The 26,563-nt window shown below is 38.7% G+C and overlaps 1 long non-coding RNA gene across 1 annotated transcript; it reads right to left on the bottom strand.

Annotated features, from left to right (window-relative positions):
* Positions 1–4,997: 4,997 nt before the first annotated feature.
* LOC127059585 (uncharacterized) lies at positions 4,998–26,316 on the bottom strand. Its single transcript, XR_007777526.1, has 3 exons — positions 26,209–26,316; positions 8,963–9,093; positions 4,998–7,046 (listed from the first exon to the last, which is right to left on the bottom strand). It is a non-coding gene; the product is annotated as an uncharacterized LOC127059585 (long non-coding RNA).
* Positions 26,317–26,563: the final 247 nt, after the last annotated feature.

Raw genomic sequence — 26,563 nt, forward strand, 5'->3', positions numbered from 1 at the left:
GCATGCTCGCACTCCCAGTGTACCAGTAATGGAACAAAAGAACAGTTTGGTTAGAAGGGAGCTTAAAAGTCATCCAGTTCCAACCCAGCTGTCATGGGCAAGGACACTTTTGCTTCCCCAGACCAGGTTATTCAGAGCCCCATCTAGCCTGGCCTTGTACCCTTCCAGAGATGGAGCCTTCACAGCTTCTCTGGACAGCCTGTTGTGGTGTCTCACCACCCTCTCATTAAAGAATTTCTTTCTAGTATCTAATTGAAACCCACCCTCTTTCAGCTTAAAGCCATCCCCTCTTGTCCTGTCACTATCTGCTCATGTAAAGAGTCCATCTCCCTCCTTTCTTTAAGCCTCTTTAAAGTACTGGAAGGCCACAGTGAGGTCCTCCCAAAGTCTGCACTTTGTCAGGATGAACAACCCCAGCTCTTTCAGCTGTCTTCATAGGAGCAGAGTTTCAGCTTTCAGGTTATCTTTGTGGCCCTCCTCAGGACGCTCTTGTGCTGAGGACCCCAAAGATGCAGCACTCCAGGTGGGGTCTCAGCAGAGCATGGTACTGGGGGAGAATCACCTTCCTCAACCTGTTGGCCATTTGTCTTTTGATGCATCCCAGGAGATAATTGGGTTTCTGGGCTGCAAGCATGCATTGCTGAGACATGTCAGGCTTCTCATCCACTTACACTCCCATGTCCTGCTCCCAAGGGGTAGTGTTGATCCATTCTCTTATATTGCTTCCTCACTTGTGCTTGCCCAGGTGGGGGACCTCCGACTTGGCCTTGTTGACCCTGAGGAAGTTGCACAGGCCCACCTCCCAAGTCTGTCCAGGTCCCTCTGGCTGGCATCCCTGCCTTCCAGCTTGTCAACCACACCACAGAGCTTGGTGTCATTGCTAAACTCACTGGGTGCCACTGTCCACATCAGTGATGTTAAACAGCATGAGTCCCAGTACGGACCCCTGAGGAATGCCACAAGCATTCAATCTTGGAAGTGGTTTTTAGGTTTTAAATGCCTCCATTTCTTGCAAGTAATTCTTTTCTAGTGCTTGCCAGATGCATTCATCTGTGCTTCGTCTGTGAGCTTTGACTCACTTCTAGTTTATGTTGGTATTTTCAAGTGATAAACAGCTTTAGTTTCTTTTGTCATATGCCACACATCACTGGCTTGATACCTGATAAAGGTGTGTAAATAATAGAGGTACCTAGGAAGGGAGGCAGGCTTTTACAAGTCTGCAAGAGGCAGATTGAGCAGCAACGGCAGATCTACCTTAGCATCTTGGAGCAGATCCTGACACAGCCCTTTATCCAGGTAAGCAGTTTCTGCAGGGAAGAGAGAACTGTGCTTTTGCATCTTTAGACAAGCTACAAAACCAGCTGTTGAAATAATCAAAAGAGCCACAGTTGCTGGCAAGTCCAATAATAGCTTAGGCCAGACAGTAATTTGTGATCATTTGGCTCAGATCAGAATACACACATACACACACACACACACACAAAGGCTTCTGCTGCTTGCTTGATGGACCCAAGGGAAGTAGGAAACAAAGAGGAGGAGAGAATGAATTGGACCAAATGATTTGAAGTGCAGACGGAATTAAATGTGGGAAATTCTCTTCAGAAAGTCAAGGAACCAAGCTCCTCTTTTACTTTTAAGCAAATAAACCGATAGTAATGATAAAAAAACCAAAATGGGAAGAGAAAGTACATATAGTTGCATGTCACAGAAACTGATTTTTTTATGAAAAAGAACTGAAAAAGAAGGAAAGCACTTGCTGTAGTCTAAGGTGGTTGAGAGGCAAGCATCAGCATATATGTTGCTCTAAGGCATTTCATGAAGTACTATGTATTTGTGTCTTACAAGCAGGATGAAGGAAAAATAACTGCACTCTTCTACTTCAGTGAGAATCTGCTGCATACATGTGCGTAGGAACAAAAGGCTTTTGTGTATTTTCATAGCTACACTTCTCCAAGGAAAAGAAGTTTACTGTCTCAAAAAGTGTGTAATTTGGTTATTAAAATCTGGAAATTTCTCACTGAATTTTTACTTTATCATATGCATCTTTGCTGTAATGTACATACTTGTAATAACACAATGGTAAAGTAAAAGAAGGAAATAACTGGGTAAATGGATCTTTGTACTCTCTGCTGAATGCTTACAATTAGTTGCCTTGGTGGTTATTATTTTATAAGTATTTTGTTCTGATTTGCACCTTTGGAATTGCCACTTTGTTTGGCCCTGCAAAAAGACACTGTTTTTCAACAAAAAATGTCAGTTCTATAGAACTACATAATTGAAGTCGCCCGTGTAGCCTCAATGTCTATTTAGGCTCTGCAAAGCGGCTGAAGCCTGCAATGAATGTATCAGTGTTTGGCTGAGATACAGGAGCCTCAGACCACAAAAGAATGCAGACAAAAGATTTTAAAAAAATGCAATGGATGAAAAAGAGTATTTTCAAAGGGGAAAATGTAGCCTTGGACATGACAACATTATTTTTGTTCCAAGTAAAAATAGCAAGGTTCTTGTTCAATAGACGAATGACGTTAGAGATACAGCCAGTGTAGGAAGCTGACATTGGTGAGGGCCAAGATCTGATAATTTGATCTCCATTTGTGTTCAGCTGATCCAATGAGTTCTATTGTAGCTGGAGAATGACATATCAGGGGCCTGCAGACTTCCTGAAATGTCTCCAGCTAAATGCAGGTTCTCCTTGCATTTTTTACAACTACTTGTGGCTCCTAGCATATCAGCATGATGACAGTCTAAAGGTAAGTGGGTTTGTGATGAATGAATGTAATTAAAATAGAAGAGTATTTGTTTCCATGAATAAGGACCTTTCTTACTGAAACTGGAAAATCACCTTGATGCAAAACTAGGAATTTTGAGACTGCTTTTAAAAAATGAGAAGGATTTCCCTGCATGAAAGCAGCAAATCAAAAATAATTTTCAACAGAGAGATGACCACAAATTGGTGAAAGCTCAAGGAGGGGACGAAAACTTAATTCAGAGAAAAGATTCTTACAGTTTCAGTTTTTTTTAAATATTACATTACAAATAGTTTTGGTTACTTTTGCTGTTTCACCGAATTTTGCGCAGAGAAAGCAAACAGGAAGGGTAAGGGACGTGGCCCCTCTGTGAAGGGAAGGGACGGTGACAGGGACGGGGCAGGGACGGAGGGGACGAGGGCATGGAAGGGACGGGCCGGCACCGGGAAGGGCACGGGACGGCCACGGTACGAGGGCAGGACGGTAAGGCAGCGGAAAGGGACTGAACTTCAAGGAGACAGCGTAACTGAACGTGTCACGGAGCGACTTTTTCCCGTCCCTTGATTTCCAGTTCCCTTACGTCCCAGCGCCGTTTCAAATGTCTCATTCGCCCTGGCCTCTCCAGGAGCCAAGGCCCGGCTCAAGGCCCGGGGACCGCCCGGCACGGACCGGCCCGCACCGGCCCAGGCTCCGGCCAGGCCCCGGGCCGGCTAGGCCCGGCCAGCCGGCCCAGCACGGCCCGGCCCGGCCAGTGGCCCGGCAGGGCACAAGGCAGGCAGGTCCTTTCTCCCTTCCCTTCCCTTCCCTTACCCGTCCGCGCTTCCCTTCCCTTCTTCCTTCCCAGTCCCGTCCCCGCTCCCCGTCCATTTCCCTTCCTTCCCTTCCCTTCCCTTCCCTCCCTTCCCGTCCTTCCTTCCCTTCCCTTCTTCCCTTCCCCTTCCCTTCCCTTCCCCTTCCCTTCCCTTCCCCACCCCAGTCTAAAGTATAATTCTCCTTTATCAATTTACCCCATTTGTGGGGTAATAAATAAATTTATTTCTACTGCTTTCATGATTAGAGAGACTAAGAAAAAGAGGTAGAAAAAAGTGAGAAAATATGGAAGGGAAAAGAGCTGGTTCAGAGGTCAATACTTCTTAGAATGAGAGGTTGTCAAAGCCAAATTGATTCACAGTTTGAGTGCTGAAATATGCTCCTGTTTGCTCCATAACCACAGAGTTATCAGAGGACAAAGTTGATGTAGTGCTAAGCGAGCTGACAGCGGCATGATGTAAGAAGAATTACCACATTGGACACACGTGAGTCTAATACCTAAGGATATACAATGCCAGCCCCAGGAGCGAGTGCAGCAGCTTTCCTGCTGCAGCTGGCACTTCAGTGCAAAGAGCTGACGAGGGAAAGACTTACAGAAGAGAGCAAACAGAGTCCTAAAAAAAATTTCAAAAGGTGAAATGGGGTCATAAATTTGTTGTTTGCAGTAAATTTACGAGTTTCTTGCAGTAATTTGTCAATTGAGGTAAATTTAGGAGTTTCTCACAGTCCTGAAATGGGTTAAAAGTTTCAAGTAGCTCTGATTTTGTTTTCTTCTGTTCTTCTGTCATTAAGTGCATCTAAACTGCCTTTCACTGAAAAGATATATGACATACAGGTAGAGAATCTTTGCAGTTCAATACTAAAATTTACAGTCTTCTGGTTTTGTTTATTATTCTTTTTTTGGAGGTGTGGGTGTTTAGCTGGTTGGGTTGGGGTTTTTTTCCCCTCCACAGTAGCACCTGTGGGCACTTTCTGTCATGTTTTTCTTGTGCTGAACACTGAGAGAATTCAAACTTAATGGAAGTGTTCACAAAGCAACATTAATATACAGCAACAGAATAAATTTGCAATTAAATATTTGTATGATAATTACTAATTCAGTGCTCAGAAGTTTAATATTAATGAGGTTGTAACAGTCTAGATGCATTAATGTGTGTTTACTAATGGAAAAACTTTTCTAATGTAGAAGTTTTAAAACTATTCAAAATACACTATGACAAATAGAATATCATGTGTTTCCAGCTTTAAAAATAAATTACTTTGATCTGTTCCAGATATTATGTTTTAATGTGTTTTAATGTATTTTAATGTGTTTTAATTATGTGTGATCCATTCAACAACACACAACTTCTTAGAACAATTTTGTTTTATTAAAAGTTGAGTGAAAAAACAGTTTGATGGTTTTGATTGAGTACTTGGGTAGGACCCCTGACAAACTGTGGATGACACCTGCTTATTTTAAGCCAGACAGCTAAACATCATGTAAGATATAACAGTGTTTATTTTTCAATTTCTTTGGTAAGAAGGAAGGACCTGCATGGCTCAGTAGCAATTAAAAGGAAAAGAAAAATAATCCTACGAGATAGTGTCACTCCTGTCTTTTTCAATTTTACACCACAACCCTTACTCTAATCACCAGATGTCAGTAGAGGAATAGATGATGACAAGCATCCTCATCATCAGGGCCTCCATAGTAGCTTTAAAGAGGCTTAAGACTTGACATCAACGAAAGGATTTATGTATTTCACACTCATGCTTGCAAGAATATATTTAGGTAGGCTTTTAGGGGTCCTTCACTGCAGTTAAAAATACTTATTTAAAAAACTGTAGTTTCTGAGCTGAAGATGCCCAAAGGCATATCCATGCTATTTAGACAGATGAAAAATTGAGCTTCAGAACTATTCCTTTTTCTGACTCTCAGAAGCAGTTTCATGTTATTCATACATTGCTACTACAAAGCAATCTGATGTTTTTCGTATCAATGACCTCTTGCTAAATTCTTCAATGTTGAGTTTTCTTAGCACTACAGCAAGAAAGGAGGCCTTATCCTGTTTTTTTTTCTATCTATCTCCCAATTACTTTGCCTTTACATATACACAATTCACGTGGTTCAGCATTTTTTCTGGGTTCACCGAGTGTGATCGTAGGATTGCATCATTCAAAAGAAAAGGGTTCATATGATTAAAAAAATACAAAGCTAAAGTTTATAATGTGATGGTAGAACATTAACCAAATTTCCTGGTTTAGTCATGGAAGTGGATGGTGCCAGACTCTTTTTCAGTGGTACCCAGTGACAGAACAAGGAACAATGGCCATAAACCAAACCACCTCCACATGAGGAAGAATGTCTTTACCTTGAGGGTGGCAGAGCACTGGAACAGGGAGGCCATGGAGTTTCCCTATCTGGAGACATTCCAAACCCACCTGGAAATGTTCCTGTGTCACCTGTTCCAGGTGACCCTGCCTTGGCAGGGGTATGTTGGACTAGATGATGTCCAGAGCTCTCTTCTAACCTTTCTGTGATTCAGTGAAGTAAAATCCTAATATCTGCCAAATGTCTGGAGTTCCCAGTAGGTCTGGACTGATGAAGCAACATTTTTGCAAGACGCAGTTGGCAAAATCCTGACAAGGATGGAAAATTTCTCACAGCAAACTCACACCTTGAATCAGAGCTTCACAGTAGCTGGTTTCTGGGTGAGTTCTGTATACAACAGTTCTCAACTGAAAATTGTAGCAACTTGGATTTTCCCTAAGGCATAATTTTCAAACCTTTTTAGACTTCCCTCACATCTTCTTTTCTGTGGCACTTTATGCCTTTCCTACTCTTCCTCAATGTGCATATAACATAACTCCTCTAGCCTATCCCAAATTTCTGTCTTCGTCAGCTAAAGCTACTCATACTGTTTATTCTTCACAATGTTTATTCTTTTAGTCATAAAGAAAATGCTCTCTTTCCTCACAGAAAAATAGCTTATATAGTCCAAATCTTACAGCTGCTTGTTGTAATTTCATTAGCTCAAAGGAAAAGCCACAATCTTCAAGGGGCTGCTGAGCTTTAGGTGTATGGAAAGCATGAAAAGCAGAGAAAAGCCTGGGTAGAATTTCTTGGGGTTTTACACCATGGAAGGAGGTATTGGCTATTCCTCTCTCCAGAAAAGGCCTCACTCCAATTTACATGGGATTTTCTTGTTTCTAAGGACAGGAAGCAGTATCCAGAAATTAGTAGGGCAAAAAAGAATTCCAGACACACTCACCTGTGCTTTCTGCATTCTTTTTGGTTGTTCCCATTGACTCACTTAATTGTCCTTATTGACAAAATTCCCTAAATGCTTATTTCAGGATAACTTTATCAGTTCAGGAACTGCTTCACAGAAAAAAAATCTTTTATGTCTACTGTGAACTCCCCTCCTCCCAATGCTGTCTAAACACCAGAAGTTGTTTAAAGGATCTCTACAGTGTTCAATTCCCGATCAGTAAGAGTTCAATGGTCTGGAAAATAAGGAAGAGAGTGTCAGAAGGAGTTTCTGGGATGGTTTAACAAAATCCATGTGTTCAGCACTGTGCTGGAGCCAGGAGCAACCTATCAGTCCTGAAGCAGCTTTCTCAGACACAACTTTATTCCACAAAACCTTCAGGATTCTATCAAAGCTTTTGTATTCTGAAAGTCAATGATGTGGTCATGCACCAAATTGGTACTTGGGCAAACAATTTCAGACTTCCTTCAAGATGAAAGAAAACAAGTGAGATGTTCTGATTGAACTGAACATATAATTAAAACACAGGTTTTTGATCTAGAATTCAACTATGAAATCTACATAGGCCACCCTCTCTTTTGCTCAGGTTGGAGAGGTGCATAATAAGAAGGTAGGTTTGAGTTACTCTCTGGTCTGTATTTTATCTGTGCAGCAACATATGGAATTTTCTACTGTTGATAGCTCTGGCATACACAGTTACTATTGGCAAAGCCTTAATGATTTAAAACTGAGAAAGGAATGCAAAAATTTGCAAGAGGATAATATAAAATACTCAAATAAGACCTTGGTCCATCTCGCGCAATTACAGTAAATACAGTCTTCCAAAGGGATTAATATGGGTTTAGCATCCAGTCCCAGGGAAAAACATAGGAAATGTTTAACACAAAGAGGAAAAAAAATATATTGAGAACTTCTGGAGTAAACAGTGTCTTGTTTTACTCTGGTGTTTATACTGGCTGAGTGTTGATATACTGCTGCAGCACTAGGGCTCATCCATCTTTGGATTAGCACTAAAGAAAATGCCTTAGTTTGACAGTTGTAAGTGAGCCTTGTGCTTTTTCTGTTTTATTCACAGCTGGTTAGGTGTACAGGTCACGTTCCAGCCTCATTAGCGAATGGTGGCAACTGAAGTCTAGGTATTAATTCTCCAGCTTGCAAGTTGTTAGCAACTGAAGCCAAATAATATTGACATAATGTTGGCTGAACCAGAGATTTCTGAATCTAGTAGGATCTTTATTTTTGTTTCTTGATGAAAAATATCTTGTTGGGGAAAAAAACTGACTGCTTAGTTCTATACAGGTTCACAAACACCAACATTACAAGTGGTATGTTAAAACCAGGAAAAGTTATATGCCTGAATGTTTCTATTCTGAGTCTTTTCTGGAATTTGTTCAAGGCTTCTGAAAATTTACTGGCCTGATTACACTTCCTGTTCTCCCTGGGAAGTGAATTTTTTCAAGAGTGCAAAAGTTCTTGTTATCTTGAAATATGAAAATATCTTGCTTTTGCAATATGTAATATTCATCTTAGGTATTCTGAAATTCTTCAACATTCTTAGTCTTCTACCAGCAGAAGTATTGTGTTCATTCTGCATCATTACTTGGTCAAGACTTGAGGGAACAACTATGAATTTTCATATTTCCCTAATGCATGATAAAATATATATTTGAAGAGGGCATGAGAGATGGAAAATCATCACTGTTAAGATGTCTCTAATGTGCTCATGATCACAATACCCTGGCATGTTAATTAAATTAACTGAAGCCTAATTCAATTAATACACTTTTATCATCCTTCTAATTACAATAGCATAACTTTTATTTGTGTCTTTTGCATCTGTTTGTGTACACATAATCATTACTGTTTCTGTCAGTAATGAAGACATAATTTACAGAAATAAGCTAAGATTGACTTTTGTCCCTAGTAATGCAATTAAAGCCCAGAACTAAATGAAATAAAACATTATGTTGCATGACAGGACAGCATCTGTTTTCTCCTGTAGTTACTACTAAAATGTAAAGGGAATTTTGTATGCTGTCTTCCCAATCTTTTCATTATCTTATGAATGCTATTCAAATGTATTTTCTTTTTTTAATACTAAAATTTCACCTCTCCTTATCAAAAGTCTGCAAAATTAGCATTGTGGCTTACCTTTCAATAGTTGGAAAATCCAGTGAAATGAATCTCTGGCTATTCGTGGGTACACATGTTGCTTTTCTTGTTGTGATTGTACTCTGAACTGTTGAGTTGAAGGAATATTGAAATGTCAGCATGTTTCTTGCCTATAAATAAAGAACACACATGTAGAATGAGCAGTGTCAAGAAGGGAATGACAAATCATGTCCAGATATAACCCTATATTTCTTGTGTATAGCCCCCTCACAGCTCTATCCAATACTGATACACAATTTCTGCAGTGTAATCCAAATCACATTCAAAGGATGAACAATTTTTATTACCATTCATCTTTGTCAGGATCACTTGAACAGCACATGTAACTGAACTCTGCAAAAGGCAATTTTCTTCTGTGCAAAGTGATATCAGAATACAGTGAGCCAAGAAGAAACAGGAAAACCAGAAGTTCACAGCACTCTTAAGAAAGAAAACCAAAGAGATTCTATTGAACTAAGTAAAAACTGTTAATAATTATGTCTATTTGATTTAATTTTTGATTTGCCAATGTCTTGTTTCCAGAGTCCTATAAAATGAATCCTTTTATATTGAAAATATTCATTAAAAGACCTCCCAGTTGTCATAGCTCCTCTGTCTTCACTCAGCCTGGCTAATAACCACATGCTACTTGAGAGTTTATTTCAAGCAGGAAACCCTGAGGCTAGCAGAAATATCACTTTCATTAAAGGCTAGTGAGAAATCAGGAGAAATGGTGGAATCAGAAATGAGGATTCAGGAGAAATGATAGAATTAGAAACCATCTAAAGGAACTGTCTTGTATAATCATTGAAGGACTATGACATGATCACAATGAGGAAAAGCAGTTTTAAGGAACAGTGAATTGGAAGGGAGAGAGACAGAAAGCAAGGGGTGGCAGTAGGAAAGTGAGGATCAGAACAAACTGCTCTACATTTTAGTTTATTTCCGGCTTCTAAGTGCCCCAAGCATCTCCTGATCATTCACATGTTAAACCAGGAAAATTAAAATAATGAAAAGACACGCTGAGATGTTACTTCACAGAAATTCTGGCCTTACATTTGATATCACAGTTCTCTGAGCCATCAGCTATGAAGTTGAATAATTCCTTACTTTTCTCCTGATTACATTGCCTTTTTTGTTGGCTACAATAAAAAGTTGTGTTTGTGTATTTGCTGTTTGTATAATGAATATTCTTACACATTTATGATGAACCCACTTGATCTACAATAACCCAGACCCTGATCACAAGAAGCTCTGTGTAGGTCTCACCACAGCCTCTGGTGTCATGTTTTCTCCATTTCTCATATTACTCTTGGGAGCAAAACAGTGATGGACAGGCACAGTGACAACAGAGATCTATCAGCACAGTGCTTCCAGGTGAGTGAGCCTCACTAAAATATCTTAGGGCATCGCAATAATTGTGAAGTAGTTCTTCTGCACTTTAAGTGTCTTCAACTGTTCTCTACTCACTTTATGCTCATTAAGATAGCTGGAGTGTTCTGCAACAGGAGAAGTCCTTTTTGGTGGTGGTATAAGGAATATAAAGGCTTTTTGTCCAAAGGCCTCTTGCAAAACATGGCAAACAAGAGCTGTCAGAGCCAGAATCTCAGCACCAGTCAGAAATCCGTTCAGACTGCTGAGCAAACCAGAATCTGAGTACAAAGATGGTATAAAGGCAGTATTGCTTATCCTCCCCTAAGGCTGTGGATTCAGTTCTTCTTCTACACATGCAATGTAAAATTTCTCCTGTAGCCCTGCTGCATTGTTTGCTTAATTTGTAAGGCTCCTTTCTACATCAGAATTGGGTTTTCACTCTTAAAAAAACAGTACAAATAGGAATGCTTTTCCTGTATTGTAAACAGGCAGAGAAGCCTGGCACAGGTATTCTTTACATCTCTTTTAATCTCTGTCAGCAGAAGAGGACACATACTCCAAAGAGTTACAATCAGCTGGTTTTGGGTCAGGCATGTAAATCCTCACATGATCCACAAAACACATACAATGTTGAAGTAACTCAATGGAAAACTACATATTTTCCAAACCTGCAGATTGATTTTATGTGATCACAGATGTGGGGCAATAAGGCCATTCCATTTCAGTCCTTTGCCTCTCTTCTAGCAAACAACAGGGCTGCCAATTTCTGCCAGCTGTGGGAAATTCTGAGATATTAATATTTATCCACTGGGATGGGAAATGAGAATAATAAAGGATGATGTTTCAAAAAGCTGTATTTTCAAGAAGAAAAGAACACCCACATAATTTTGTGGCAATTTGTTAAATATAAGACTGAAGAAAAATCAAGCTAACTTCTTGAAGCTGTCACTGTGAAAGTGGCTAGCTTTTTGAGCCTTATATTTAATATACTGCTCACAGAATTTATCACATCCAATTCTTTTATGACAGTCAGTATAACTTCATGTTTTTGTGTGATTGAGAGCTATATCAAAATGTGTTCCTAAAGTGTTGCATTGTATTGAGCCATTTTTCTCTTTACACTTCAAGAAATTTACTACTGTTTGTACAGTGTCTCTAAAATATCTTTAATAAATTACAGTACTGGAGATTCACCACTGCCTGAAGGTTGTGCTAGATTCCATGCATGTTCAGGGTAAGAATTTTGCAGTCAAGCCAACAGGAAAAGAATTGGTAGCCTTAGAACAGAACATGAAAAGAAATAGTACAAACAGTACACATAATTAAACAAAGCAGGAGAATCAGGACAGAAAATTATTTCAATTTAAAACTTGATCTGAGGTGAGAGAGAGCAGAGCACTGGGCAGATCAAGGGGATACTACCTTCAGGATCTCTTAGGGCTGTGCTCTTGATTGGATTGGACCATGACTTCCAATGTTTTGCAAGGTTGGTAGCAGGTGTCCAGCACACTCGTTTTAATCTGCTCATTCCCACTAAAACAGAGTATTAGTAAGGAGGAAGTGCTGTGAAGAGCTATGTCTAGTGAAATAAAGCGAGATAGAGCAGCTGAGCTGAAGAATTTATTGGTGTGATTATACTGACACAAAGAGCTTCCAATTCCTATTGGACAGTTTAGATGCACTGTTCCTACACTGAATAGCTTATTATCCAAACAAATATATAAAAAAAGACCAACAAAAACCCAAGCAACAGCACCAGAAAGCAAACAAGCAAGCAAACAAGTGACAAAAAAGACAAGAGGAAGGAAATATAATGGATGAGGAAACTGAAATACAGAAAAGTGAAACAGCATTTCATGAGGAATGGGAGAAGTGGGTAATTAACTCAGCCTCTCTAAGGCTCTACCCCTCTCTGGTTCAATGATGCTACCCAACATCTTTACTGGCAAAGGTCAGGAAGACTGGGAAATCTCCTTTTGGGTCCTCCTAGGCACTTTCTGTGTTGCCTCAACAGGATTTTGGATATAACTAAATCACCTGGACACTGTGATAACATAAATACACTGAATCTGTTTAACTGTCTAATTTCTAGTAAACAGAACAAGAGAAAAGAAATGTAAGGTAAAAGCTGGTATTTATATTTTCATGTCTTGACAATAACATTAATTTGATTATATAGGCCTTTTCTCATTTTGATTAATTTAGATGCACAGGGAAAGAAAAGGTCTCTTTCTAAGACATTTTTACATTTCCAAAATATTGAGGGCATATTATTTTGTTCTAAAAAACATATCAGTTTGGGCCACCTGTGCTCTCAGAAGCAGAGCCAAACCAGACAGGTGAAAAGTATGCAATCAAATACAAGTTTGTTATGTGATGCCATTGTAAAACCAAAGAAACAGTGGCACTCTGAGAATAGCCATAGCTCATATTTGGAATTCAGCAGAATAAATAATCTCCCATAGAGTCCTGTTGCAGCCCTACTGCAGCCATATCTGGAATACAGTGCAATGGCATTTCCAATCTTTTAGGAACAATGCTGGAGAAAAATTATGATAGATGGTGACAAAGTTTTCCAAAAGTTTCAGGGGAAAAAATACAACACTTTGTACAAAATGGACATTTAGGATCTCCATGTGCAGGAAATAGTTCAGTTTATTACAGCAGCTCAAAACCAGTGTTAACTGTTACAGTACCAGGTTTGATTTTCAGTTCAATTTACCTTCATGAACCAACAGTTAAATTAATTATTGCAAATGACAGCTAACCTGGCTTTTGCTAGTGCTTTGTCTGCATATGTATTTTAATGTGCATCTGCCTGACACACTGCCACCCAACAGAAAGTGTGTTGATATTTTTTCACTGCATACTGCTCTAATTCTCACTCTAGCCTGGCTGGTAGATTTGAGCCTTTCAGCTGCATGTGTTAGGTGTCAAAGACTGCAGCACTGCAGCACTTTGTAGATTTTTACGTGGCACCGATGGTAGCTGGGGACCTTGGTGCAACAAATAAACTACAGAGAGAGATCTTGCACTGCCCTGCATCATGCTTCAGGCAAACTCACTCTCTTCTGCATTCCAGCCTCTGGCTATTTGGTCAGCATCCCTGTTCTTTGAAAATGCTTTAATTATCTTTCAATATTGTCACTTGGAACTTCAGTATGGTTTTAAGTCACACCACTTATGTTCCTCTTGCATGCACTGACTGCTGTAGAAATACTTTAGAAAATGAGGTAATCTTATATCTTTTATACTGGTTTATTTCCTATACCCAAGATATTTCTTGTCCAACTTCTTTCTGAGAACCTAATTCATATTTTTTTATGATCTGCCCTTCTTTCTTAACCTCCTGTTCATAGTAAAATTTTCTAGTAATATTCCTAAATGGGGGGATGTAACTGTAGCATTGAGAGCCTCCTAAATATATAAGAGTTTGGATTATTAGGACATAGGCACTATTACCTTCTTGGCAGAACTAATTAGCACTTTTAACAGCTGGCTCTGTTAGAAACCAAAGTTGCCTTATGGCTGAAGATCCTGGAAAATACCATTCTAAGAAGATTTGTCCCTTCTTATAATATTAACCTACATTAACAAAATATATTAAAATGCTGAAGAGAGTGTCTGGAACAATGTTACTAACATGTCCAAAGGTCAGCACCTGTTTCAGTTTAATGAAACTGAATCAATGAAAACTATACAATGGATTTTTATTTTAGTAAGAGCAAGCTGTTTAATTTTTAATAATCCTTCTTCCTCTCTGCCCTCCAGCACATCTAGGAGTGCATGCAGGAGTGCATTCAAAGCAAAACCCCTATTAAAACTTCCAAGCTTCTTTTCTATCCACTGGGCTTCTCTGGTCAATAAGACCTCTTTTATTCACTCAAATGAATGAATTTGCTTTGGACTCAGGTTTCCAGATCACTTTCAAACATTATTTATACAGAAAATAGTATAATAGAAAATAGTATAATTTTGAAGCTTTGCAATATTTTAGGGAGTAACTGATCATCATGACAAGTCATAACCAGGGACTATGTTCTTTAGAAGTTAACATCTCCAAGAAATTAGATCTCCATCAACTTTGGAGTTTTCCTCTTAACTTGGGTGTGCTAAAAATGAAGACAGGAACACATCTCAAGTTTGCTTTTGTTCCACTTTCTGAACGGAAACATGCAAAATTGTCCAAGGGTGAGGAATAATAGTACACACATATGGAGTGTCACTCCCACGCTTTTGAACATGACTTTTGGCTATGAAAGGTATTGACACTGGGAGGACTCAAGTAAAAGTGCTTACAGGCAGACAAATCTACAACTTTCTTTACAGTACTCTACTCACAGGCACATCTGCTAAATTGCAATCCTCTCCATTTTCAGATGCAGCTATGAAAACAGTGACTTATGTAATAACTTACTAGGCAGCAGTGTAAGTGAAACCATTGTTAAGAAAAGTTTAATGTCCCTTTAACCTGTTTATAAACCACTGTGTATGGCTACATATAAATGTCTACTCTTAAAATACTTGATTCACTTCTATGACTTAGTTATTGCACAGATTCAAAATCATCAAAACTTCATACTTATGAAGGATACCAGGCATGGGTCAGTCTAAGCATTTAGTTGTTTTCCTGGCCAGAGTATTTTGAAAGCATTGTCCTTTTGCTCTCCTTTGAAAATCTAACACAAATTAGTATTATTTTAGACAGCCAGGACAAGCATAGTCTATGTTAGGGCACTACAGGACACACATTATTAATGATAAAAAAATTCTCTGTAACATATTTAAGATATCAGTCTGGTAAATGCCTACACATGATATGGTAGCTTTTTCCTCTTTTGAAGTATTTGTTCCTCTTTTGAGTACTTTGTCCTCTTTTGAAGTATTCATACTCGTGTTATAGGACATGAAGCCCAGATGTTCTCTCACTCATTCCCATAAACTCCAACTTACTCCAGTGGAACTAAACCTGTAGTTCACGTGCACGGCCATAGAGTGGCAGCCTAGTAACAAAAAAAAAAAAAAAAAAAAAAAAAAAAAAAAAAAGCAGCACTTCATGTTAAAAGACGTGGGTGTTTCCTAAGGGTTTAACATTTCAGAGGGGCTTCTAAACACTAGCGAGAAAAATGCAGGAGGCATGACTACTCCCTGGAGAGGAGAGTAGTGGGGAAGGGGAGGGGGAAATCTGGCCTTGATAAAAGCTAAATACTAAGGGGAGGGAGGGGAAAGAGGTTGAAAATTGGATGGCAAAGGGGGTCAGATTACGTGCCCGTATAAGCAAAGCTGATCAAAGAGTAAGAAATGAAGTATTCGATTTATGTCTTAAAAATCAAATGCTGTTTCTTCCCTTTGATACAGGCAGTTAAGCACTTCCATCATCTGTGGAAACTAGGGGACAAGCTAACATTAAAGCAAGCTAATTTTTAGTTAAGCAGTTCCAGACTTTTCATTGATAAAAATACAGCTCAAAATGCCTCTGAATGTTCACCAAGCATTGCAAATCTAAAATGTCAAAGAATAGAATTTCATTGTTCTGCTGTTCGCCAGAGAGTTTTGTGTGTGACATAAGCACAATTAGATCTCTCTGCATTAAGCTTTATTTTTATGTGGAATTAAGTGGGTTTACCAATTTCAAGCACCCTTGAAACAGTTTGTAAAAAATCACTGAGGCTGAGCTTTCTTTGCATTTATGTAAATGAAAATAAGGATTAACTCTATTAGTGCTGGTGGAGCTTCAACAGCATGAAATTAGTGTGAGAAAAGCATTAGCCACAGCAACTTTTAAAGAAGTTAGTTCCCAGTGCTACTAAATTATACAGCTCATTATCCTTAAAACCAAAATTATTTTATATGAACCATTTATAATTTTACTTCAAATAGCTGCAATTATCAAATTGAGTTATTACAAAGTAAATATTTCATGCTGCAATTCCTGATATTTGTATCTGTGATGTCCACACATTTTACTACTACTGGAAACCAGAAGTAATACAAAATTGAGAAAAGTGGAGAGATAAATGCCAACCAATTAGTAATCAAATATTGGCTGCACTATACTTTAAAGTTAACAACTTTGACTTCAGCAAGACTGAAGATTATCTAGCAGACTGAGACATAAATTGGAAACTAAAGAGTACCCTCACACAAAGTTGAGGAAGCCTTTGCTGGCAAACTCATGTTCCTTCAAATTACCACATATCCCTTTTACCCACACAAATCCATCTGACTTACTTGGCTGAACATACAATGATTAAAGTTCAGAGAACTGGTAAACACAATACTTCCCAGAACTGTAACAGTTATTTGCAAAAAAATGATGTTTCTAAAGAATTAAAAAGATAGTGGGAACCTCCAACCTTCTCAATATTCTCCTGCTTATCAAAACAAAGGCAACATTTTCTTTTCTCCAACTTCTACATCACTACCTCTTAGTCTGTTGATACTTTCATGTTTTTAATGTGAAAAGAGAGGAAAGTCAAGTAAACAATAATGGCTCACGAAGTGAGCCACAGATGGGTTTGTCCAGCCTGATATCCCATCTTCTGCAATAGCAAATAGTCCATACTTCCAGGAAAAGTATGCAAATAGCTTGAGTAACCTCTCTCTTCAGCAGCAAGGTGTTCAGAAACTTTCTAAGCCAAGGAAGTGCCAGAAATACTTTTCTTCCATATAAATTTTAATCTGTGAGACTTGTCCTCCATTTTATTTACTCCCCTTTGATCCTGAGACCTCCTAGGCTTCAGTTACTATCCCTCACACTACCACTACCTGCTGCTTACTCACTTGCCTTAAACCTGCAACCAGATCTCTTCATTGGCAGCACTCCAGTGCTTATGTTATGGTAATAATGGTGCCACAGACTCTACTGTCTGAAATTAAGGGAATAAACATCAAAAGGCCTCAGGAAACTATCTAGGATTAATGGTACAAAATAGAGCTAGCTATCATCTACTAGCAGGGTTAATACTGTATAATATCTTTAATAAAGACCCAGATGATGGGATGGATTGTATGTATATCATGTTTCTAAGTGACACCAAACTGGAGGGCATGGCTAGAGAGCAGGGCTGCTGTTCAGAAGGACCTCCCTATCCTGGATGAATGGGCTGATGGTCACCTCATAAAGTTTAACTAGGGCAAATGCAAAGTCCTGTGTCAGGGTTGGAATAACTTCACACAATAGGGCAGGCTAGAAGCCAGATGGGTAAAGAGCAGCTCCACACAAAAGGATTTGGAGATATTGGTGGGGTTTGTTTGAAATTGAGTTGAAAGTGAGCTGGAAGCATGCCCTTATCTTTTACTGAAGGGGCAGAGCGATAGGACAAGAGGCAATGGGAGTAAGTTAGAAAACAGAAATTTCCACGAGGTATCAGAAACAACTTTGATATCATGAGGGCAGTCCAATTTGAAATCTCCATTCTTAGAAACTTTTAAAGCATTTGAATCTGGGCTGGAAAAAGCCCTGAGCAACCAGGTTTAATTGGTCCTGCTCTGAGCAAGGTCTGGACCAAGGTGGCTTCAGAGATCTCTTCCAACATGAATGATTCTGTTTCTATGAGTCCCTGGTTGTTACAATTGAACCAGGAGAAGGTGAGGAATAAGGCGAGGAACACAAGAAGGCTGTGGGTGGACCTGTTGGAGTGAGTCCACTGGAGTGCCATTGAATGATCAGATGGCTGGAGCACTACTCCTAGGAAGAAAGGCTGAGAGAGAGGTTGGGTTCATTGAGGTGGAGAAGAGAAGGCTCTATGGAGACTTTGTAGCAGCCTGGCAGTACCTAAGGAAGGCCTGCCAGAAAGCTGGAGAGGAACTTTTTATATGGGTATTTATAGGACAAGAGGAAAAGGCTTTAAACTGAGAGAAGGTAGATCGAGATTAGATTAAATTAGAAATTAGGAAGAAATTCCTTACTGTGAGGGTGGTGAGGCACTGGAACAGGTTGCTCAGAGCAGCTGTGGAACATTCTAGTTCATTCTGCCACTTTTTTCCTACAGCTATATACAACTTTCCCATGTTAATTTCATGAAATTAGCAAGTTGCATGTGTCCAGCTGATGAAGAATTTATTTTGCATCTTTTTGAAAATTGTACCAAAGCATTGATCAATTCATCATGTAGGAATGCCAGCATAGGAATTCTTGCAGAGGGATACCTATTTTGTCTGTTCTCAGGTTTATTGAGATATTAATAGAACTGGAATTCTGAGGCATTATTAGGTTGCCTTTTCTTGCTTTCTGTGCATGACAACTATCCAGTGCACTCACACACAAAAAATTATGTGTATAGTCATATATACATATATATATACATATATATACACACAGTCACACATTTATATTCTTCTTACATATATATGGAGTAAGGTATCCTGGATCCAATAATAATGTACAAAAAGAAAAATCTTACAGGCTTAGGTTCTCAGCTAAGCCACAGATTGTCCTCTTAATACGATACAGACTGAGACTCTGCTAGCACTTGGAATATAATGGGATTTCTACTTGTATGAATAATGCAGAATAGATACTAGAGGACTTCAAACTTTAACACTAGTTAGCGTCATCATTTGGCAGGTGAGATATTTCCCACAGGTCACACAATTCTACATGTTTATTCCTACTGATTTCACTAATCTCTGCTCTGGAAAGCCAAGCTCCTCTACTATAGCGTCTCCTCCCATCTGATGCAGATAACTCCAGCAATAAGCCTCTAGTGACTAGAACAGATGTTTCTGTTTATTTAATTTATTTATTTTACTAATACACAGCTGCCAGGGCCAACAAATAAAAAACGCTGAATTCCATCAGGACTGCCATTTTCAGTGACTACATCTTAAAGGACAGAGTCTCTAAAATTTTTTTTTTTAAGAACAAGGGTGTCAAACTTGAACTTAAATAATTATTTTGATAAAGAATCTCAAGACACTAGTATCTGGCATCTTACATTCTAAATATATAAGTTCTTGGTCGTGCAAACTGATTTCTCAGAGGCATACAACTCATGCTCTACATTTAGGGCAGATTTCTGGAATTATAAGGGTCCAAATTCAAAATTAACAACATCTTAATATATCAACCGAATTATTTTGGTAGTAACTATGTATTATTCACATTTGTATTGGTAAATGGCAACAATATACAAGTTTCCCTTAATGCAAGTAAATACTACAGAATCTCTTTTTGGGGAGAGAAATATAAGGAAGAACAGCAAAAGGAAAAAAAAACCAAAAAAAACCAGAAATACCCAAAAAGGCAGCTGAAAGACAAATTCCCTTGAATTCTGAGTACTTCTGTTTCTCTATTTTGCCTTCAGCAAGACAGTTAATGGCCAGATTTCCACTGATGGTGGCAGTACCTAACTTTCAGGTGCTGGAGTGAGATTCAGCCCGACCTAAGTGTCCCTGGAATGTAGCCCCTACACAGGCCATCCAACAAGTGCCACTGAGCAGGGAGCTGCTCTGGGCCAGCTAAAGGGCTGTGTCATACAGGGCATGTAATTGCAGTTCTGTACTCCCTGGACATTTAGGGTACAAATTAGGGCTGCAAATGAAGATTTTTTTATTTAGAGAGCACCCAGAATCCACAAACTGCTCTCAGAACAGAAGGGAGCTTCCTTCAGAACATATCTGCTGAGGGGCTGCTGTTTGCTCTAGATATAGTACATTAATAGATCATTTCCCTTCAATATAAAAGATCAGGACATAATTTTAACTTGGCCAAAAAAATTAAAATTTACCTTCCCTTCCTTGCATCAATATTTCTTACCCATCAATTGATGCAAAGTGGGAAATTAGGGAGTATTTTGGAGATGGAGTACTATGCTGCAAAGAGCAAAATCCTGGAAGAGCAAGCAAGAGGAAGATGATTGTATCAGCTGGCAGCTAGGAACTAACTCTCAAAGGGTGAGAAAGAGACTTGGAACTTGGTCTTTGCATTTTATCCAATGATTTTAAAATGCAAAGGGTTATGAGTGCTTCTCACCTGCTAGATGCTTTTGAAAAAATACCAACAGGATTTTATTTCAAATAATTTAGGCACCTACCAATGAAGATATTTGACCCCCAAATCTCCAACAGCCATTGACCATAAATTCAGCAAATTTATGAGAATTTCAGTAAACTTCCTATTGAATACCTTGCAGAACAAGGAGGGACCTTAAAATAAGGGGTTTTACATGTGTGATTTGGCTGGTAGTCATCCTGGAGGTTTTGTCTCTCTCCAGCTGTCTACTCTGAGAGTTTGAAGTGTTTAATTGTGCACAAAGATGGGTGCTCAGCTTTTCTCTTGAACTAAGTATTTATTTAGCATAAATCAAATTACTGGCAAAAAAAGTTTAAAAAAAATTTCAAAAGATTTTGCAAAACCTTCTATCAATTAAGTACTTTATACTTAAGACTCTTAATTGTTGTCACCCACAAACTCTGAAGAGAAAATAAGCTACAATGCAAAGCATTAAAACCAACTCAGTTTCCAGGAAATAAACTTTTATTTTCTGTACATCCTTGCATTTGCAAGAAATTCAAAGCAAAGCTTTCTTCCTTGGCAAGTCTTACTTCTGTCGCTTATTTTCTCTGTAGAAAGTAACAGTTACTGGCCATGCAAAGTATGTGAAAATGGAGAAGAATCACTTTACTCCAGACCAAAGCAAGGAACAAAAAAGTCCTTGCAGAGATACAAAACATTAGTAACAACTACTCTCTGATTTTTAGATATTTTTTTTGCCTTGCAGCTGAATGGTTCATCTCCTGTCTAGCATTAGCCTATTCACAGAGAAAATGATTATTCATATACTCGCACAAGAATGCTTCTTAATAATATTTCATTGTATTTCAAGTAATATAAGAGAGACAGCTTATATGGACTTCCATTGCCTGTTTATCTCCGCATCTTCCCAGGCATGCAGCTGGACAGTCATTGTATTCAGAGAGCAGGGGGCTAGTACAGTATGACAATTTATTTTTCCTTCCCTCGGTTTCCAGCAGATGAAAATTTATATTAGCTCAGTAAAAAAAAAATTAAAGACAATTTAAAAAAATTTGCAAAATTCAAATATGACAGATTTCACATTTCGTAGATAGGCTTTGTGTAACTCAGACTGTGGGATTTGGGATTTTCCCATATCACAGTTAACCTATTCCCCATTGTCAGTAGCTCAGTGATTAGAGTCTACCAAAAGGTCTATCAGGAGGACAAAGCAGAAGGTTTTATGAAAGCAGAGAGAGGGGTGACTTTGGAAGGGCAATATAATGGTGAATACTAAGGGAGATGTTATGGAAACTGAGAACAGGTAGATATTAATAAGCAAGTGCTTCTCTAGGGAATCTCCACAGACTGCATCATAATTAGCTAGGAAGAGGCCTTGTATTTGACCCAGTGTACAGCACTGCTGTTGTGGCCTACTAAAATTTTCCCTGCTGGTGAACTGTCAACATTCTTTTTTTTTTTAAAGTCTGAAACAATGAAATTATTAAATTCAGGTTTTCAGGGATGACTTTTGAGGGAGTAGTGTTAGAAAACATGGATGTTTTTCACTATTGATTATGACGTGACACAGATAGAGAAGTAGCTTTGGCTCTATTTGCTCAAATACCATGTTTGCCATAATCACAGTTTTTATAAGCAGAACAGCAGAGTAATGCTGATAACCTAATTTTCACTAAAAAATGTGTTATGTAGTTCTTGGACAAATCTCCCCCTGCACTTTGGAGTACAACTTGTAATTAGAAAAGGAGGACTGAACCTTTATATGTCTACTGCTACTCAGCCTCTAGGGATATATTTTTGTTAAATATCCTCCAGCTGTACTCTTAAGGTAAGGGATTTGCTATGGTCCAAACAGAAATCTTTTCTGGAAAAGATGGTTTAGCAAATCTGAAAGAAATCTATAAGAAACAGAAAAGAATTATATCCTGCAAATCTAGCAGCCTGTGGAGAAGGAAGGAGGTCTTGTCTTGTTCCTGTCAGAAGGAAAGATTTTTTCCTAAGTTGTCAGTTGCTTTCCTCCTCCCCAAAGACACAGTCTGAAGGATTTACAGCACAAGTCCAGGGTTCAGCTCTGTGTCTTTAAAGCACAAGGAGAAAAGATGAGCACCTAAAGAGGACATAGGCAAGTTCTCAGATAATGGAGTAGCAATATTGCATCATGTGGTTTGGGCACATAATCTCAAAAAACCTGTAAAACCACCCTCACAAGCAACAGAATAGAGTACAATTGTTACTAGACACCTATCTATTAAAAGCCATTTTTTAAAATCGTACTTTCTGCTTTATATATTCTCTGTACTAATTTATGGTGCCCCAGTTCATTCTTGCCCTCATGCTGCTCTCTCTTCTGTGCCAGAGTAAGGATTTATATGGTGGCAGGTGAAGCAGATCAAAAAACTGATCCATGTTAAATTTAAGCACAAAGAAGGGGGGGTTAATTTTAATCTGGATTGTGGAACTGACCTCATTTATTAAACAGCTGCATAGATCAGGGAAGATGGAAACGTAGGGAGGAACAGAATGGGTGGAGGAAGGCAAGATTACTTCTTTTGCTAGCAGTGCTGACCTGTGACATTTTACAGTGCATGAGAAATTACAGACTGTTAGTGGACTGACTTTTGGAGCACAGTGAATTAACGTATTCTCAAAATTACTGTCAGGCCCTTACAATGGATCAGAGATAACCAAATCTAGTTTTAAAGAGGAAAAATAATTTTATTAAAGGGGCAGTGAACTTATTTTGGTTTGTCTCATAAATCACTAACTTATAATAGTCATAGGTAAATCCCTTCCACTAAATCCTGTTATATAACTTTTCAAACAAATTTTCCTTTATTTAAAGAGTTGTCTTGAATGAAATGCATACCAACTAAGATAGATTATGAAATCTTTAACTTTTGTTCATCAAAGTACAAACACTTAAAGGTAATGTAGTAATTTCCAATCTATATACATATTTGCATTAGTTACCAGTCCAGCCAAGTGTCTGGATTCAATACATGTAAATGCAACATTTATCTGTCCTGTACTCATGATTTTAGGATGATACTACATTGAAAATTTTGTGTTGCATCAAAATATCTGCAAAACTGTATCCCAAAAACAGCTTGGGGACATCTTTTAACATTAAGGGATAAATGTGGCTTGTACCATTTAGATGAAATATGATTTAGGTAGAAGCAACCAAAGGCTTTTCATAGGCATTTAGAGTTCTTTTCTTTCTTAGTATGAAGGTTTTAAGGTATGTGTAGAGAAAATTCTGAAGCACCTTTCTGAAGATTTAAAGCAAACTTTCTTTTTTCCTGTTGCTCAGAGAAGATAAGGAACAATGGCTGTAGTAAGGCATATAACATGATTTGGAAAATGCCTGTATTTCTATTCGTTCTTAAATGGGAAATGTTTATCTTCTCACACCTTTCCTGGAAATCAGATCTCTTGCTAAGAAGCAAATGTGGTACAGGTTTTTGTTTTACTGAGGTGGTATCTAGATCAAATCTAAGAAAAATCTGTGTAAATGGGGCAGTTCAGAGGTCACTTAATTTACAGTTGACAGTAACTTGGGTTTCTTTAAATGAAACTATTTCTATCTTAGGGATTTTCTCTATGTAGTACTCCTGTGACTAATAATTGGAGAGTGTAATTCAATTATTTGCATAAAGTACAATTTTTTATGGACAAATGGTTAAAATATGTAACATGAAAAAATGGCATAGAAATCTACTGTAAGAGAGCTCTTCTAAAAGCTGTCTGGTTTAGCTTTGTAGATACACTTGGTCATTTCTTGTCTGCAACAGAAAATATCTTTGTGATGCTGCAGGCATGCCCTGGGTGACAGAAAGCAGAAACTTTCTAAAATTTCATTAGAAAGTCTGATTTTTCTATGGAGTAAAACTTGTGACCAAAATATAAGCATAAATGTTGCTGTGTTCTCTAACGACTGTAAATTACAAAGTTAGTTGTAATTATTAGTAACTTCACTAGAGGAACTGCACAACTGTATCAATGACACAACATTCAAGACCAGCAAGTGCTGGCAGCGAAATCTCATGTTAGCTTTACTACTTGCAATTATGCTGTCAGTCAGTTGTGTTTGTGTTCACGTGTTATGCCTCTAACTCTTACACTTGGGTGAAGTATTTCTCAGTACCTAAGAGTGCCTCCAGAACAAAGAGGGTGAGTAGCAGGATTAGTGTGAGCTGGTGATAAGCCATCTTTACACTTCCATCTCTTCTAACTCTGTGTGATAGAACAGCTTATCAAATCATTAGGAGATAGCCATCCTTTTACATCCCTGTCTCGGATTCAACCTAATTATCACAGCAAAAATAATTATGGAGTGCTTTTAAAATGCTTAGAGCGGCAACAGAAAGAAGAAAAACTAGATTCTATCGGCATCTGCAAGAGGCAGTGCTTCAGAGGCTCACTCCTTAATGATCTGCTTTGAGGAGAGCTTTCACACAAAGGGCATTTTTCCTCTCTGTGCTGGCTGATGCTTCCCATGCTTTTGAGACCAAACAATTTAAAGAGCAGTATCCTCTCAGTTTCTCCTAAAGTCCTCTAGACAATTCTACCAAATTCCTAAGCTGGGTTCTGCTCTGCTGTCCTAGACAGCAGCCAAATGCCATCCATCTCCACACCCAGGCTCAATAGCAGCACTTGGAAGCCGCTTCCTGAATTTATGAAAAGAAATTACCAGATCTAATGTTGGAAAACAGCTCTCCAAAAAGAGACATGCATGCTCAGACATCTAGGCAATAGATTCTGGATTCAGACTGAGGGGATGGTGTTACTAGCTCTGCTGAGCACCAAGTACCTCTGCCATAGCATTTTCAATAGAGAATTATATGGCCTTACTATTTCATCTTGCAGTTCCAAAACCAATAAACAACAGCATGTGAGGGAGGAATTATAGTCCCTAGAAATGGCAGTACTCCCTGCTCCTTAAAGTTTAGATTTAGTTTCAATGTGTGCCAAGTTATAGTACAAGAACCAATGATTCTTTCAGTCTTCCTAAGTGGAGGAGTGGAGGAACCTCAGTTATGCTACATCAGTTTTATTTCTTAGTGGATTTTTGGATGACAGTTTTATCCTGGGTTGGGAAACCTTAACTCTGACATACCTAGGTGTGAGTTATTTTGTGTGAGTCTAGTTAGTTAGAAATCTCAGTAAATTATTTTTTAATTACATAGAGCTTTGGAAAGAATGCTTCCTGAGCTCAGAGACAACACCATTACACTTGCCAGATTATACTATACATTTCTTTAAATAAGCTGTTACCCTAACAGGCCTGTATCTATTCCTATTTCAAGTCTTTAGTGAAACCATAATAAGAACACTTACAGTCTAATAAATTTATCTGAAGCCTTAAGAAAAAAAAAAAAAAAAAAAGAGAAGAAGAAAGCATAGAGGCATATCGAACTATGCTTAACTATTCACCACAGCAGTCTATCACAGTTACAGTGAGGTATTTAAAAATAAGAACTATACAGTGTTAAAGAATCACAGAAAGGTTTGGGTCAGAAGAGACCTTAAAGATAATCCAGTTCCAAGCTCTTGCAATGGGTAGGGATGCCACCCACTAGACCAGGTTGATCAAAGCCACACCCAACTTAGCCTTGAACACTTCCATGGAAGGAATATCCAGAGTTGAGAGAAACCTGCTGCAGTGCCTTACCACCCTCTGAATATGGGATTTTTCCTAACATCTCATCTAAAGCTCTTTTCTTTTAGTTTTAAAGCCTTACCACTTGTCCTATCATTATGTACCCATAATGGGAAAAAAGGTCCCTCTCACTCTTTTTTATGAGCCTGCTTTAAGTATCACAGAATTGATAGGGTTGGAAGAGGCCTCCGGAGATCATCTAGTCCAACTCTCCTGCCAAGTCAGGTTCACCTCCAGCAGATGACGCAGGAACTCCTCCAGATGTGTTTTGAAGGTCTCCAGAGACAGAGACTCGACCTCTGTTCCAGTGCTCTGACACCTTCAACATAAAGTTCTTCCTCATGCTGAGGTGAAACTTCTTGTGTTTTAGTTTATGCCCATTGCTCCATGTCCTGTGGCTGTTGAACCACCGAAAAGAGTCTGGCACCATCCCCTTGGCACCTGCGTTTAGCATATTAGTATGTATTAATGAGATTTTCTCCCAGTCTTTTCTTCTCTGAACTAAAAAGGCTCAGTTCCTGCTTGGGAGAGATGCTCCCAAGTACTGGAAGGCCACAACAAGGTCTCCCCAGAGCCTTCTCCAGGC

The sequence above is a fragment of the Serinus canaria genome, chromosome 4, assembly GCF_022539315.1.
Source record: "Serinus canaria isolate serCan28SL12 chromosome 4, serCan2020, whole genome shotgun sequence".
Classification (NCBI taxonomy): Eukaryota; Metazoa; Chordata; class Aves; order Passeriformes; family Fringillidae; genus Serinus; species Serinus canaria.